The sequence below is a fragment of the Amblyraja radiata genome, chromosome 5 (assembly GCF_010909765.2).
Source record: "Amblyraja radiata isolate CabotCenter1 chromosome 5, sAmbRad1.1.pri, whole genome shotgun sequence".
NCBI lineage: Eukaryota > Metazoa > Chordata > Chondrichthyes > Rajiformes > Rajidae > Amblyraja > Amblyraja radiata.
Window position 1 is genome coordinate 111782706 of NC_045960.1, and position 14911 is coordinate 111797616.

At 46.5% G+C, this 14911-nt stretch overlaps 1 long non-coding RNA gene, 3 other non-coding genes and 1 pseudogene across 4 annotated transcripts; 4 read left to right on the forward strand and 1 right to left on the reverse strand.

Moving 5' to 3' along the window:
• Nucleotides 1-635: 635 nt before the first annotated feature.
• On the forward strand, nt 636-742 carry LOC116973820 (annotated as a pseudogene).
• Nucleotides 698-11053, reverse strand: LOC116972874. Its single transcript, XR_004411941.1, has 3 exons — nt 11043-11053; nt 4045-4047; nt 698-804 (listed from the first exon to the last, which is right to left on the reverse strand). It is a non-coding gene; the product is annotated as an uncharacterized LOC116972874 (long non-coding RNA).
• LOC116973875 lies at nt 10890-11008 on the forward strand. Its single transcript, XR_004412160.1, has one exon. It is a non-coding gene; the product is annotated as a 5S ribosomal RNA (ribosomal RNA).
• Nucleotides 11054-14011: 2958 nt separating the features above from the next.
• Nucleotides 14012-14130, forward strand: LOC116973886. The gene has a single exon (XR_004412168.1). It is a non-coding gene; the product is annotated as a 5S ribosomal RNA (ribosomal RNA).
• Nucleotides 14131-14580: 450 nt separating this feature from the next.
• LOC116973898 lies at nt 14581-14699 on the forward strand. Its single transcript, XR_004412179.1, has one exon. It is a non-coding gene; the product is annotated as a 5S ribosomal RNA (ribosomal RNA).
• Nucleotides 14700-14911: the final 212 nt, after the last annotated feature.

Consider the following 14911-nt stretch of genomic DNA (forward strand, 5'->3'; position numbering starts at 1 on the left):
TTTTTATTTCTATTTATTTTTTACTGCTCACTGAATGGACACTGGTTGAGCAACATTTTTTTGTTTCCTCTGGGTATGTGAGTACTCAGGAAAATGACAATAAAGATATACTATACTATACTATACTATATGCTGTCACAACGCACTGTAGTCTCTAAACAACCCTTCAGTCATCTTTCTTGCCCTCCATTTCAGAATAATAGTGTTTTAAGCCAATAACTCGACACTAGCAGTGTCAATAAATAAATAAATGAAGTGCAGCTTTCCAGCCCCTTATCTCATTGGCCACGCTCGGCTGCAAATTGGTGTAAATCTGCTGGACCATCTTCCCCTAGTCGTGGGGGATTGGGGGGGGCCTCACAAATGGAACAGCTGAGGGCCTCTCTTCATCTAAATCCAGCCCTGAGTGAGTGAGTGAGTGAGTGAGTGAGTGAGTGAGTGAGTGAGTGAGTGAGTGAGTGAGTGAGTGAGTGAGATGCTGCTGCTGCGTGGGGTCAGGGTCAGGGTCAGGGACCCTCGGCCGTGCCTCTCGCCTCTCGCCTTGTCCAGTGAATATCGGGCGGCCCCCTCAGGGTCGACCGACAATGAGAAGGAGAGTGCGTGTGTTAAATACACATTTAGTGTGGCCACTCTCTGCCTACGGCCATACTAGCCTGAACACGCCCAATCCCGAAGCTAAGCAGGTCAGGCCTGGTCAGTACTTGGATGGGAGACCGCCTGGGAATACCAGGTGCCATAGGCATTTTTTCCCCTCTCCCACCACCGGGGGACACACTCTCTCTCTCTCTCTCTTTTTCTTTCTCTCTCTCTTTAACTCTCCTCCTCGCTCTCCTTTCTCGTTCAAGTGCACAAACAAATAAACAAACACACACACACACACCTTGAAGTGGGCGAATGTGCGGAGCTCTTCTAGAGTGTGCGCATGTGCAGGACATTTCCGGAGTGTGCGCATGTGCGAAGTATTTCGGGCGGGAAAAGCCTGCGGAATCAGCCATGTTTGCCAGACGTTTCTGAGGTTTATGTATTAAAGAAATAAGTTGCTTAAAGCTTAAATAAAGTTAAGTTAATTGCGAGTCGTCAAAGTTTAATTTATCTCACAACAATTTAAGCAACTTATCTTAGAAGTCAAACAGTCCGACTTGGGATGGAGAAGCTACTGAAACCACAACGCTTGGATCTGGATCCCAACTCACCTGCTGCTGCAAAGAATTGGAAGCACTGGCTTTGTATACTAAATAACTTCTTTGATGAGTGTGGCAATGATGCACCAGACAGACTCAAGACATTAATAAGCTTCGTCTCTTCTGATGTATATGATTACATAGAGGAATGTACAACTTATGATTCTGCTATTGATGTACTAAGCAAACTCTTCGTTAAGACACCCAACGTGATATTCGCTCGACACCTCCTTGCGACTCGGAAACAAAAACCTGGTGAGTCACTTGATGAATTTTTACAAGAACTTCAAAGACTTAGTAAAGACTGTGCCTTCAAAGCAGTTACGGCTGATCAATAACGACAGGAAGTTATTCGAGACTCTTTTATCAATGGTTTGGCATCGCCTTTAATACGACAGAGACTATTAGAACACAAAACCTTGCATTTACAGTCAGCTTACAATCAAGCTTACTCTTTAGACTTGGCTCAGAAAAATTCAGATGCTTATGGCTCATCTAATGTGTATTCTGCTGCAACTACTACAAAAGAATTTCACCCACGTACTAATATGGAGCAAACGGAAACAATTTCCACTGATAAAGGTGCCCTTGCTGCAGCATATAATTATTCAAAAAGGAACTGTTACTTTTGCGGGGGTAATATTCATAAGAGAGAGACATGTCCTGCTCGAGAGGCAACTTGTAATAGTTGTGGCAAGAAGGGACATTATTCTAGAGTATGCAAGTCCAAAGCAACTACTAAAAGTGTGACTGCTGCCATATACACGCCTTCTTTATGTGCAATTACAGCTGCATTTCCTCAGAGCTTGTCTCATGCAGCTACAACGGTATCCATTAATGGCCATACACTTAATGTACTACTTGAATCTGGCAGTTCAGAAAGTTTTATAAGTGAACAAGTTGTGTCTCGTCTAAATCTAACTATAATTCCTTCAAATAGAGAAATCTCGATGGCTCTGACAACTCTCAATACTCAAATTATAGGATCTTGTATTGTAGACTTTATTCTGAACAAAATTAGCTATAAATCTGTATGTCTTGGTATTTTGAAAAATTTGTGTAGCGATATAATTCTAGGTCAGGATTTCCAGAAACTGCACAGATCACTTCAAATAATGTATGAAGGAACTATGCCTGATCTTGTATTGTCAAAGCCACCAGTATTGTGTTTTTTTTCTGCTGCATCTGTTGAATGTCCTTCATTATTCACTAATTTATCCTTTGTAGCCAATTGCTACAAAATCAAGACATTTTAGTAAAGATGATAGGAACTTTATCAACACAGAAGTAACTAATCTTTTACAAGAAGGGATTATAGAACCCAGTTCTTCCCCTTGGAGGGCACAAGTTGTCGTGGTTAAGGACCCCTTGGAGAGACATAGAAAGAGACTCTGCATTGATTACTCTCAAACTATAAACCAGTTCACGGAGCTTGATGCATATCCATTACCTCGAATAGAAGAGATTATCAATACATTAGCTAAGTATAAGATATTCTCTACTTTTGACTTAAAAAGTGCTTACTATCAAATTCCTCTGAAGGAATCAGAGAAGAAATACACTGCGTTTGAAGCAAATGGGAAATTATATCACTACTGCAGAGTTCCTTTTGGGGTAACTAATGGTGTGGCTGTTTTTCAGAGAGAGATGGACAAACTTGTTGAACAGGAAAACCTGAAAGATACTTTCCCTTATCTTGATAATATAACTATTGCAGGAAAAGACCAAGCTGAACATGATGAAAATGTACAACGGTTTTTAGATGTTGTACATTCTAAAAATCTAACATTAAATGAGGCTAAGTCAATAACATCAGTATCATCAATTAATATTCTTGGTTATTGGGTTGGAAATGATATAATCAAGCCTGATCCAGAAAGACTCCGCCCACTCCAAGAGATACCTGTTCCAGCAACATTAAACTCTCTACGAAGGGTTCTTGGGATGTTTGCATATTATGCTAAATGGATACCAATTTTTTCTGACATAATTCAACCTTTGATTAGAGCAAAATCTTTCCCCCTTGACTCTACAGCAATTGGTGCCTTTACTTCTTAAACAATTGGAATCTGCGACATCACACTGCATCGATGAGGATCTCCCCTTTGTTGTTGAATGTGATGCCTCTGATTTAGCAGTGTCAGCAACATTAAATCAAGGAGGACGACCAGTGGCTTTCATGTCTCGTACTCTCCAAGGTAGTGAATTGCACTACCCATCCGTCGAAAAGGAAGCTACAACAATTATTGAAGCAGTGAGGAAATTGAGTCATTTCGTTGCTCGCCAGCACTTCACTTTGATAACAGATCAGCGTTCAGTAGCTTTTATGCTGGATAATCGGAAACCAACGAAGATTAAAAATAGTAAAATTAATGAATGGAGGATTGAATTATCCGCATATAGTTATTCAATTGAGTAACTGATAAGGATAATGTTGCTCCGGGCACATTAACTCGAGCATTTTGTGCCTCTGTTCATTCTTCTGCACTCACTGATCTTCACAATGGGCTGTGTCTTCCTGGAGTCACTCGTTTGTTACACTATGCTCGTTCCAAAAATTTACCTTTCTCTACAGAAGATGTGAAGATGACGTGTGCTTCATGTATAATCTGTGCTGAATTAAAACCAAGGTTCTTCCGTCCTGAAGAAGGAAGATTGATCAAAGCTGCTCAACCTATGGAACGTTTGAGTATTGACTTCAAAGGGCCTTTACCATCCTCCTCTCGAAATTTTTATATACTTACCTTAGTTGACGAATATTTGAGGTTTCCATTTGCCTTTCCTTGTCCAAATATTTCAGCTGCTATGGTTATCAAATGTTTAGATCAACTGTTTTCATTCTGTGGATTTCCAAGTTACATACATTCTGATAGGGGCACCTCATTCAGGTCAAAAGATTTAAAGGACTACCTTTCTAAGAGAGGAATTGCAACAAGTAAAACAACACCATATCATCCTATTGGAAATGGTCAGGTTGAGAGGTATAATGGAATCATTTGGAAAGCAGTGAAACTGGCTTTAAAGTCAAATGATATACCAGATCAGCAGTGGGAATGTGTTCTACCAGATGCATTACACTCCATCAGATCTCTACTGTCAACTGCTACCAATACTACTCCACACGAGCGGTTCTTTAACTTCAAACGGCGTTCTTCTAGTGGTACTTCTCTGCCATCATGGTTGACGAGCCCTGGGCCTGTGTTGCTTCGTCGTAATGTCCGATTAAATATGAATGAACCTTTTGTTGATGAAGTTGAACTGACTGATGTCAACCCTTCTTATGCAACTATCAAGTATGGGGATGGACGTCAGTCAACTGTCTCACTTCGTGACCTTGCACCATGTCCGTCAACACTAATCGAGAACTTCCTCCGTCAGCTCCGTCACTTCTTGATAACACTAATCAGGAATTTCCTCCAACACTTCCAGCATTCTCTATGGAAACTTCTACAAGAAATTCTAAAATTGAAAATCTAAATAACAATATGAGTGAAGTTGATGACCAAGCAATATATCCCTCTTCCCTCCTCTTCTCTCTCTGCGCTGAGGCGATACCCCACCGGGCGATGTAGCAAACAATCCCGCGACTCAAACACCGCGGCCCCGGGGTGGTCGAAGCTGCCGTCTACCAGTCCTGCTGACACAGCCGCTGGCCCGCGGCCGAACCCCGGACTCAGGTCACCGCCGCCAGAACGCCATCCCAGCCACCGGAGCACCGTTCCAGCCCCGAGCCGGATCGCCCTCACGTGAGTGCCGTTACTGTCTCAGCCTCGCGCCAGGCCGCCCCGACATGGGCGCCGCTCCTCCCTCGGGCTGGGCCGGGCAGCCCCGACATAGGCGCCGCTCCTCCCTCGGGCCGGGCAGCCCCGATATGGGCGCCGCTCCTCCCTCGGGCCGGGCAGCCCCGACATGGGCGCCGCTCCTCCCTCGGGCTGGGCCGGGCAGCCCCGACATGGGCGCCGCTCCTCCCTCGGGCCGGGCCGTCCAAACATGGGCGCCGCTCCTCTCTCGGGCTGGGAGCGCCGCACCTCCCCGAGCTCGGCCACTCCGACGGGAGCACCGTTCCTTCCTCGGACCAGGCCGCCCCCCGGGAACGTCACAGCCCCTCACGGAAGCCCTGTTCCAGCCCCGAGCCGGGCCGTCCTCACGAGAGCGAGCCCAGGGTGAGTCCTGGCGGGCTCTGCCTCCTGAGCCTCGAGGTCGCCAGCTCCGCCATTAGGCCTCAGCGCAGACGGAGGCAGAGAAGGGGAATACGACAAAAAAGTCGCATTCCCCCGCAGGGAGAGACAGCAAGCCCCGTTTCAACCCCCCCCCCCCCCCAAAACACAAACTAAAAAAACAAAAACTGGACTAGCCAAAACGAAATAAACAACACAAAAAAAGCAAAAACAAACGGACTGCAGGTGAGCCGCTGCTGCCAGGGCAGCGCCGCCACTTCCGGATGTGAAGTTGTGGACGCAGTCCAGACCATCGCACAAACCAACCTCCTTTCCATTGACTCCATCTACACCTCACGCTACCTCGGCAAGGCCAGTAACATAATCAAGGACCAGTCGCACCCTGGCCACTCCCTCTTCTCCCCTCTCCCATCGGGCAAGGGGTACAGAAGTGTGAAAACGCACACCTTCAGATTCAGGGACAGTTTCTTATCAGCTGTTATCAGGCAACTGAATCATCCAACCACAACCAGAGAGCGGTCCTGAACTACTATCTACCTCATTGGTGACCCTCGAACTATCTTTAATCGGACTTTACTGGACTTTATCTTGCACTAAACGTTATTCCCTTTAGCATATATCAGCATTCATAGTTTTATCTACACAGTTTTATCTACCACCAGGTGGCGCTTCGAGGGCAGCCTCGTCAACAGTCTGTCTTTTTGTTTTATGTATGGGAAGGCGGGTCGGGGGAAACTTTTTTTCAATCTCTTACCTTGCCAGAGATGCGATTGTTTTCCGGATCGTATCTCTGATCGCTCTACGGCCTAACATCGTGGAGCCGGAGGCCTTGCTCGGGACTGACTTTGAGCCCCACCGCGGGGCCGTGGACTTACCATCGGACCCGATCCCTTGCCTGGGATCAACGCTCCAACCGCGGCCTGCAGACTTTACAATCAAGAAGCTCGCAGTCTTGGGTTGAGACCGACGTCGGGAAGCTCCAGAAGCCGCACAATGTTCGACTGGCCCCGACCCGGGGTAGATCGCCCAGTGCGGGGGAGTTGAGATTCCCCCACCGTTGCAGGAGCTTGATCGCCCCGACTACCTTGCCGGCTACGGGAGTAAGATCGTCCCGTCAACGGAAGGTTAGAGGTTCCCGACCGCGGGAGGACAAAGAAGGGAGAGATTTAATTTTTCTCGGCTCAGTGAGGTATGAGGAGGAGTCACTGTGGTGGATGTTTATGGGAGCTGAAGGGAGGAATGTGCACACATTCCCGCTGTCCGAGCATGATGTGAGGAGGGCTCTGACACGGGTGAACACGAGGAAAGCTGCAGGCCCCGATGGCATCTCGGGGCGAGTACTCAACTCCTGTGCTACGCAGCTAACCCCGGTGCTCACTACAATATTCAATCTCTTCTTGGCCAAGTCCGTGGTCCCTGCCTGCTTCATAAAATCCATCATTGTATCGGTACCAAAAAATGCCTCCCCAGCCTGTCTGAATGACTACCGTCCGGTGACCCTCACCTCGGTAGTCATGAAATGCTTTGAGAGGCTAGTAAAGAAACACATCTGCACCTTCCTCTCTCGCAACATGGACCCGTTACAGTTCGCATACCGTCCGAACAGATCCACGGACAATGCGGTCTCCCAGGTTTTGCACACCGCTCTCTCTCATCTTGTCAGCCAGAAGGGGGGCTATGTGAGGATGCTGTTCATAGACTTCAGTTCAGCCTTCAACACGATAGTCCCCACCAGACTGGCCGAGAAGCTGCTGGAATTAGTGCTCAACACCCCCCTATGTGCCTGGGCCCTGGACTTTCTCACCTCCAGGCCCCAGGTAGTCAAGATGGGAGGGAATACATCAAAGTCCCTCACCCTGAGCACAGGATCGCCCCAGGGTTGCGTCCTCAGCCCCCTACTGTACTCCCTGTGCGCACATGACTGTGGCTAGGTTCAGCTCTAACTCAATAATTAAGTTTGCTGATGACACTGTGGTGGTGGGCCTGATCTCAGACAATGATGAGAAGGCCCACAGGAGGAGGTGGCTGATCTTGCACTCTGGTGTCAGCACAACAGCCTCCTCTTGAACATCAAAAAAACTAAGGAGCTGATCGTTGACTTTAGGAGGGCTCATCATCCGAGGACGTACACACCATTGAGGATAAATGGGGATACTGTGGATAGGGTGAGCTGTTTTAAATATCTGGGAGTCCACATCTCTGAGGATATGACATGGACATCACACGCTGCAGCACTCGTGAGTAAGGCAAGGCAGCGCCTTTACCACCTCAGGCAATTGAGGGAATTCAGAGTGTCTCTGAGGATCAGGGCCGGATTTACCAATAAGCTAGACAAGCTTAAGCTTAGGGCCTCGAGATCTAGGGGGGCCTCGCAGAGCCGGATTTACCACTAGGCTTCATAGGCTGAAGCCTAGGGCCTCGAAATCTAGGGGGCTTCTAGCCAAGGCAGGACACCTGCCGTTCACTCTGGGAGGCCCCCCACACTCTCTCTCTCCGTCTCCCCCCGCTATCCATATCCGGGCTGCCTGGTCTCCGCACTCCGCTCGCTCCTCATCCGCCAGCACGGCAGGCCGCCTTGCACATGCGTATTACATATTCTGTTGTGCTGCAGCAAGCAAGAATTTCATTGTCCTATCTGGGACACATGACAATAAAACTCTCTTGACTCTTGACTTGGACTTAAACAAAAATGGGTCCTTGGGGAAAAAAAGAGGTACCTTAAAATGTAGTTGCATCTGGTTGGGTAACTATGGTAGGGTGAAGACTATTCCATGCTTTAATTGTGCGGGGGAACTCCATGGAGCAGCAAGCAACTCAGGATAGAAGAAATTGGGTGACATTTCGGGTAGAGACCCTTCTTTAGACTCCCTCTGGTTTTAGTGTCTTTAGTTTAATTTAAAGATACAGCGTGGAAACGGGCTCTTCAGCCCACCGAGTCCACGCCGACCACCAATCACCCATACACTAGTTCTTTCCCACACATTAGCGGAGTAAGTCAAGAGTGTTTTATTCTCTCACGTCCCAGTTAGAACAATGAAATCCTTACTTGCAGCAGCACAACAGAATATGTAAACATAGTACTCTGTAAACAATGTTATAAACGAGAAAACAAAACAGTGTAATTTATATATGAATATATAACTATATAAATATATGTGTGTGTGTATAATATATATATACCCACACACACACACACACAATTTCCCTCCTGGGATTAATAAAGTTCTATCGTATAGTATCGTGTGTGTAGGAAGGAACTGCAGATGCTGGCTTAAACTGAAGATAGACACAAAAAGCTGGAGTAACTCAACAGGTCAGACAGAATCTCCGGACAAAAGGAAAATATTACGTTTGGGTTGGGTCTGAAATAGGTTCCTGCACAACTTTGGAATGTGGAAGGAAACAAAGTACCCGGAGAAAACCCATGTGATCAAAGGGAAAAGGAGCAAACTCCATACAGACAGCACCCATATTCAGGATCAATTCCGGTTCTGTGGCACTTTTAGGCAGCAATTTTATGGCCAATGTTCAGCCCCATAGTCTTGAACTTAATTAAAACGACAAGTGTAGCATTTCCTGCGGTTGCAAGGGAAAGTGCCAGGAGAGGGGGTGGTTTGGGTGGGAAGGGACGAATTGACCAGAGAGTTACGGAGGGAGCGGTCTCTGCAGAAAGCCAACAGGTGAAGAGATGGGAAGATGTGGCCAGTGGTGGGATCCCATTGGTAGACAAAAAAGCTGGAGAACATCAGCGAGTAAGGCAGCATCTGTAGAGCGAAGGAATAGACTGCGTTTCGGGTCGAGACCCTTCTTCAGATTGTCGGGGAGGGGGGGTGACATGAAAAAGAAAGGAAGAGGCGGAGACAGTAGGCTGTGGGAGAGCTGGGAAGGAGGGAGAAAGCAAGGACTACCTGAAATTAGAGAAGCCAATGTTCATACCGCTGGGGTGTAAACTAACCAAGCAAATATGAGGTGCTGCTCCTCCAATATGCGGTGGGCCTCACTCTGGCCATGGAGAAGGCCCAGGACAGAAAGGTCGGAATGGGAAGGGGAGTTGAAGTGTTGAGCCACCGGGAGATCAGGTTGGTTATTGCGAAGTGAGTGGAGGTATTGTGCGAAGCGATCGCCAAGCCTATGCTTGGTCTCACCGAGGTTGATCATACGCTGAATAATCCAACCACATTTTTGTTTGGAAGTGGAAAGAAATAATAGAAATTGTATTCATTGCAATGTGTAAAAAGAGTTGAGATACTGTATTATAATTTTGCTGCATGTCATTGTATATATCATGTCTTGAATGGTGAATATGTTTAGATTGTGGTTTTATTTGAAGCAGAAATAATATGTGAATGCTTCATTGAGCATAATTCCGACTGGTAACTACGCACTTCGTCCAAGCTAATTATCGCACGCATCATGCAAGTCGTCTTAAATGACCACCTAAACTGTCATTTCGCAACTTTAAAAGCTGCCAAGGTTGCCCGGCTGACAACAGAGAAAAAAAATTAAGTGAGAGCCCTGCAAGGTGTATAATATTTTTGACACTGTCATAGGCCTTTCTTACATATGCTGTCACAACGCACTGTAGTCTCTAAACAACCCGTCAGTCATTTTTCTTGCCCTCCATTTCAGAATAATATTGTTTTAAGCCAATAACTCGACACTAGCGGTGGCAATAAATAAATGAATAAATAAAGCACAGCTTTCCAGCCCCATATCACATTGGCCACATTCGGCTGCAAATCGGTGTCAATCTGGTGGACCATCTTCCTCTAGTCGTGCGGGCGGGGGATTGGGGGGTGTGGGGCTCACAAGTGGAACAGCTTAGGGCCTCTCTTCATCGAGAGTGCGTGTGTTAAATACCAGGTGCCGTAGGCTTTTTTTACCCTCTCCCACCACTGGGGGACACTCTCTCTTCCTCGTTCTCTCTCTCTCTTTAACTCTCCTCCTCGCTCTTTTCCTTTCTCGTTCAAGTCCACAAACAAACAAACACACACACACGCACCTATCCAAGTCAATTTTGCACACTAAACTAATCTGTTGTGTGGGACCTCGTCAAAGGCTTTTTGTTCCTATCTACAATGTTACGATGATTTTGTGTTTTTTTCTGCTTTATGCTTGGGTGGGTGAGAGAGTGAGTGAGATGCTGCTGCTGCGTGGGGTCGGGGTCAGGGTCGGGGACTCTCGGCCGTGCCTCTCGCCTCTCACCTTGTACAGTGAATGTCTGGCGGCCCCCTCAGGGTCGACCGACAATGAGAAGGAGAGTGCGTGTGTTAAATACACGTTTAGTGTGGCCACTCTCTGCCTACGGCCATACTAGCCTGAACACGCCCGATCCCGTCTGATCTCGGAAGGGGTGAGAGAGTGAGTGAGATGCTGCTGCTGCGTGGGGTCGGGGTGACGGTCGGGGACTCTCGGCAGTGCCTCTCGCCTCTCACCTTGTCTAGTGAATGTCGGGCGGCCCCCTCAGGGTCGACCGACAATGAGAAGGAGAGTGCGTGTGTTAAATACACGTTTAGTGTTGCTACTCTCTGCCTACGGCCATACTAGCCTGAACACGCCCGATCCCGTCTGATCTCGGAAGCTAAGCAAGCTCAGGCCTGGTTAGTACTTGGATGGGAGACCGCCTGGGAATACCAGGTGTCGTAGGCTTTTTTTTCCTCCCTCCCACCACCGGCGGACACACTCTCTCTCTCTCTCACTCTTTCTCTTTCTCTCTCTCTTTAACTCTCCTCCTCGATCTTTTCCTTTCTCGTTCAAGTGCACAAATAAATAAATAAACAAACAAACAAACACACACACACACACACACCTATCCAAGTTAATTTTGCACACTAAACTAATCTGTTGTGTGGAACCTCGTCAAAGGCTTTTTGTTCCAATCTACAATGTTACGATGATTTTGTGTGGTTTTTTTTTTTGGCTTTACGCGTGAGTGGGTGGGTGAGTGAGTGAGCCAAGTCAAGTCAAGTCAATTCGTCACATACACATACGAGATGTGCAGTGAAATGAAAGTGGCAATGCTCGCGGACTTTGTGCAAAAAGACAAACAAACAAACAACCAAACAGAATGGAACAGAATCACATATTCTTTTACATATTAAATATGGTGGGCGGAAGGAAAAGGGGAAAAAAACATCAATTAAAAAAAAAGCAGTAGAGTGGTACAGTAAAGTTAGTCCCTGGTGAGATTGGAGTTTACAGTCCTAATGGCCTCCGGGAAGAAACCCCTTCTCAACCTCTCCATTCTCACAGCATGGCAACGGAGGGGTTTGCCTGAACGTAGCAGCTGGAACAGTCCGTTGCATGGGTGGAAGGGGTCTCCCATGATCTTATTGGCTCTGGAGTTGCACCTCCTGATGTATAGTTCCTGGAGAGGGGCGAGTGAAGTCCAGTTCTGTGCTTGGAAGATGATATAAGGAAAGCACAAGTTAAAAAAGAATCTGTAGTTACTGTATTTTTTGATGTAGAGAAGGCTTATGATATGTTGTGGAGAGAAGGTCTTCTAATAAAGCTGCATTTAATGGGAGTAGGAGGAAATATTTTTAACTGGATAATGGATTTTCTTAACGGTAGAAGTATCCAAGTTAAAATAGGGTCAGACATCTCTAGTAAATGTGTAGTCGAGAATGGAACTCCCCAAGGAAGTGCGATAAGCCCGATCCTATTCTCAATCATGATCAATGATATATTTGCAAACATTCAACCAGAGATGGGGCGATCGCTCTTTGCAGATGATGGCAGCCTATGGAGAAAGGGGAAGAATATAGATTTTATCGTGGGAAAAATGCAGCAAGGGATAGCCCAGGTGGAAGAGTGGGGAGTGAAATGGGGTTTTAAATTCTCTATAGAGAAGACAAAGACAACGGTTTTCACAAGGAAGGAAATTAAAGAGGATGTCCAGTTAAAACTATACGGCAACAATTTGGAAAGAGTAAAACATTTCCGTTTCCTGGGAGTCCATTTTGACTCCAGATTAACATGGAGGGTCCACATTACAAAAATAATTGGAAAATGCAAAAAAGCCATCAATGTAATGAGATGCTTAGCAGGTTTAGAGTGGGGAGCAGATATATTATCTCTTAAACATATCTATGTATCACTGATCAGATCCAGACTAGAGTATGGCAGTATAGCTTATGGATCAGCATCTAAGTCAGTGTTGTCCGAGTTGGACAAAGTCCAAGCGGAAGCTCTAAGAATCTGTATAGGAGGTGTGCGGACGTCACCTGTATGTGCACTACAGGTGGAAACTGGGGAGATGCCGTTGAGACTGCGCCGCAGACAACTAATGGCTAATTACTGGCTAAGCCTTAAGGGTCATGGAGAGAACCACCCAACAAAACAGGTAGTACAGGAGTGCTGGGAGAGAGGGGTGGCTCAGTCTGGAAGCTTCGGCTGGGTTGGAGGAGGTGTGGCAAGGGACATGGAAGTAGAGGACAAAGAGTTCTGCCCTGCAGTATTGTGGCCATCTGTCCCAATATGGTTACTAAACATCCCAAAAGTTGATCTGGAGATATGGGAGGCAAAAAGGAGGGAAAAAAATTCGGACCTAAAAACAGAATACCATAACCATATATATAATAGATACAGGGAACACCTCTTAATCTTCACAGATGGATCAAAGGACCCAGTAGCTGAAACAACAGGGGCAGCTGTGGTAGTGCAAGGGATGAATGTTGAGATTTGCAAAAGAACAAATAACTATTTGGCAGTGTATACAGTGGAACTGTACGCTATTTTGATGGCAGTTCGGTGGATAGAACAGGTGCAACCATGCAAAGTATTAATATGTAGCGACTCATTGTCTGCAATCCAGAGTATTGGGTCTGGTGCATCCCATAGGCGGCCTGACCTAGTGTATGAAATTCTACTACTATTAAGCCAAGAAACAAGGAAGGGCAGTGACGTGACTTTGTTGTGGGTCCCAGCACACATTGGTGTGCTAGGAAATGAAAAAGTGGATAAATTAGCAAAAGAGGCCGTTAAAAAAGAGAACATAGAGGTAAACTTACAATTATCCAAATCTGAAGGAAAACACATTGTGCGGAAGAAAATAAATCAGGAATGGCAACAATACTGGGAACAGGAGACAAAGGGGAGACACCTCTATTCGCTACAAAATAGAGTGGGCATTACAGCAAGAAGAGGGGGGAACAGGAGAGAACAGGTAGTATTAGCAAGATTGAGGATAGGACACACTCACCTGAACAGCACATTAAAAATGTTGGGAAAACACCCTACTGGGCTGTTTGAGGAATGCCATCAGCCGGAAACAGTTCAGCATGCTCTAGTTGCATGTACAAGATATGAAACAGAAAGAAGAGTTTTGATCAGTGAAATGAAGAAAATTGGAATGACAGATATATCAGAAAAGAACATTCTAGAGTATGGAGGGGAAGGAAAAGGAGTAAAGGTGTTGTTTAATTTCTTGAGGGCCTCTGGCCTTATAAAAAGGATATAATGTAAAGACATGAGGACTGTGGAGTGAAGCCACAAGGTGGCAGCAATGCAACATTGTGGATGCCGGCTGCCGTAAAACTCCAAAGAAGAAGAAGCAGAAGAAGAGCGAAGTTCCCATAGCCCCCTTGGGGTCGACCGACAATGAGAAGGAGAGTGCGTGTGTTAAATACACGTTTAGTGTGGCTACTCTCTGCCTACGGCCATACTAGCCTGAACACGCCCGATCCCGTCTGATCTCGGAAGCTAAGCAAGCTCAGGCCTGGTTAGTACTTGGATGGGAGACCGCCTGGGAATACCAGGTGTCGTAGGCTTTTTTGTCTCCCTCCCACCACCGGGACACACACTCTCTCTCTCTCTCTCTCTCTCTCTTTCTCTCTCTTTAACTCTCCTCCTCGCTCTTTTCCTTTCTCGTTCAAGTGCACAAATCAATAAACAAACAAACACACACACACACACACACCTATCCAAGTCAATTTTGCACACTAAACTAATCTGTTGTGTGGGACCTCATCAAAGGCTTTTTGTTCCTTTCTACAATGTTACGATGATTTTGTGTTTTTTCTGCTTTATGCTTGGGTGGGTGAGTGAGTGAGTGGGTGAGAGAGTGAGTGAGATGCTGCTGCTGCGTGGGGTCGGGGACTCTCGGCAGTGCCTCTCGCCTCTCACCTTGTCTAGTGAATGTCGGGCGGCCCCCTCAGGGTCGACCGACAATGAGAAGGAGAGTGCGTGTGTTAAATACACGTTTAGTGTTGCTACTCTCTGCCTACGGCCATACTAGCCTGAACACGCCCGATCCCGTCTGATCTCGGAAGCTAAGCAAGCTCAGGCCTGGTTAGTACTTGGATGGGAGACCGCCTGGGAATACCAGGTGTCGTAGGCTTTTTTTTCTCCCTCCCACCACCGGCGGACACACTCTCTCTCTCTCTCACTTTTTCTCTTTCTCTCTCTCTTTAACTCTCCTCCTCGATCTTTTCCTTTCTCGTTCAAGTGCACAAATAAATAAACAAACAAACACACACACACACACACCTATCCAAGTTAATTTTGCACACTAAACTAATCTGTTGCGTGGAACCTCGTCAAAGGCTTTTT